This window comes from Penaeus chinensis, chromosome 37 (assembly GCF_019202785.1).
Source record: "Penaeus chinensis breed Huanghai No. 1 chromosome 37, ASM1920278v2, whole genome shotgun sequence".
Classification (NCBI taxonomy): Eukaryota; Metazoa; Arthropoda; class Malacostraca; order Decapoda; family Penaeidae; genus Penaeus; species Penaeus chinensis.
In genome coordinates, this window is record NC_061855.1 from 29,468,570 (window position 1) to 29,471,069 (window position 2,500).

General features: G+C 34.8%; 1 protein-coding gene across 1 annotated transcript in view; it reads right to left on the bottom strand.

The window, feature by feature from the left end:
• Positions 1 to 2,418: 2,418 nt before the first annotated feature.
• The window catches only part of LOC125045431 (phosphatase Herzog-like), an 18,683-nt gene continuing 18,601 nt past the window's right edge, over positions 2,419 to 2,500 (bottom strand). Inside the window, exon 5 of the mRNA XM_047642671.1 lies at positions 2,419 to 2,500. This exon is cut by the window's right edge and continues 334 nt beyond it. The gene's annotated coding sequence lies outside the window, so the exon portion shown is untranslated.

Genomic DNA, 2,500 nt, shown 5'->3' on the forward strand with positions numbered 1-2,500 from the left:
GACTTACAATGGGAGGCAAGATGAGGAGGAGAAAAGGTTGCAGCTCGTCAAGGGGGAGTCACAGTTCACCTGGGGAGGTTGCAACACCCACTCACACACTCATGGAAGGATTTGCAAAGTCCTCAGTTCACCACGTTTCTATTCAAGTACGACCTTACATCCATCTTTCCATAGGGATTTCTAGTATAACGACCTTGCAAGACGGATCTACAGAACCTGAAACTATTTGAGCCTTCATGTATCCTGCTAAGGTCTCCCCTTGCCCCAATCTGGTTTTGTGAATTGTCTCTGTCTCACCATCCCATCACGCTGCAGTTATGCACTGGTTTACCCTCCTTCTTGGGTGGTCAATGGCTGGATAACATTTCGTTATTTATGCATCTTTCCTTTTTCCTTTTTTTTTTTTTTTTTTTATTCTGCCTTCTTATCACAGAGAACAGTTCATTTACAGCACCAGTGCAGTTCTCACTTAATGAAAGACACCTACATTAAATCTTGTAGATTCCACTCAGTGAGCCTGCATCTTTGTATTATTACACTAATAACGATGAAATGCTTTAGAACAGTATACTCTCCATATCATGACAAACATTATACAAAGCCTATGTGGATATTCCTCACATACATGAAGGTAAAACAAATAAAATTGAACATAAAAAATTTACATATATATATTTTATATATCTAATATATATATATATATATATATATATATATATATATATATATATATATATATATGTATATATATATATATTATATATATATATATATATATATATATATATATAATATATATAATATATATAATATATATAATATATATAATATATATAATATATATAATATATATAATATATATAATATATATACACATATATATACATACATATACATATGTATACATATACATAATATATATATATATATATATATATATATATATATATATATATATATGTAATGCATATATATACCTATATACATATATATAACCATATATATACATATATATACATATATATATATGCATACATACATATATATACATATATATATACTCATACGTACATATATATACACATATATATACATATACATACATATATATATATATATTTACATATATATATATATATATATAAATATATACATACATATATATAAATATATCATATATACATATATATATATAAATATATCATATATACATATACATATATATAAATATATATACATATACATATATAAATATATATACATATACATATATATACATACATATATATATACATATACATATATATACAATTACATATATACATAAATATAAATATAAATATATATATATATATATATATATATGAAAGATAAAAGTTTTTTCTACGGACAAAGAACTGACGTTTAGTTAATTATGGTTGACAGCAACCACTGATACTGGACGTTTGTTTGGGTCGCCAAAGAGCTCATGACCTGCTGCTCCACTATCATTCTTGAATCATGCTGCCCAATCCCCTGCTGATGTGCCATGACATCAGCCAGCCAGCCAGATTCGCGGCTGCCCACCCCTTCCCACGTCAAAACAATTAGTAGTCCCAATCACCCTACATAACCCAGCATCAACTGTGTGACGGCTACTCTAAACAGAATAACAGAGAGAAACTAAGCAAGGATGAAGGTTAGGCATTACTGGGGTATCCTAGAAACCTAGAATTGAATATTAAAACAACGACAGTGGAAAATCCATTGTCGATCTCGGTGATTGGAAATAAACACATGGAAAAACTCAGCATTGGCACACAAAATCAGTTTTGTTCAGAAAATAGTAAAGCACACAAACTATGCCTCTAAGTCTTAGGTAAAATTATTAAAATTAACAGCTGCATAACATCATACAGTTGATAGTATGACTGCTATAAAATACAGCATTTCCATGATATGATGACAATGAGTGGGAGTCACGTCTTGGCACTTGTCTGATCCTTTGCTGTACCGGGCACAGCAATAGTAACACAAAATCTTCATCACATACTGGCAGCATCACATGCTCACATCCAATAAAATACAACAAGGGCTGGTGTGGACAGGTGTCTGACATAAACTGCCTGTAGCACTGGCTGTCACCTGATCACTTGTTGAACCCACACCGGCGACACCCGTGGTCACCCTGCCTGGGGCTCCAGTCCTCAGAGTTTTGTTTATATCCCCGACTAGTTCCAGACGTAACTGGCTGGTCTGACCACCAATTAGTCCTCCCCAGGGCCTGGGCATGTGTCTGCAGCAGGCCAGAGCAGTAGTGTCCACCTGATCACAGACCCACTGACTGACGTGTGCCACGGAGTCCACGAGCCCTGAACCCCCAGCCGGCTGGAGGAAGGCTAGGGGTGGAGGCTTGGAGGAGGTGGGCAGTGGTTGTGATGTGGCCAAGGGGGTCGGGAGGGTGGGGGCCCTGGCAGGCTCACCAAAGGGGGTCACTCCTTAGTGGTATAGTCCCCCTCTG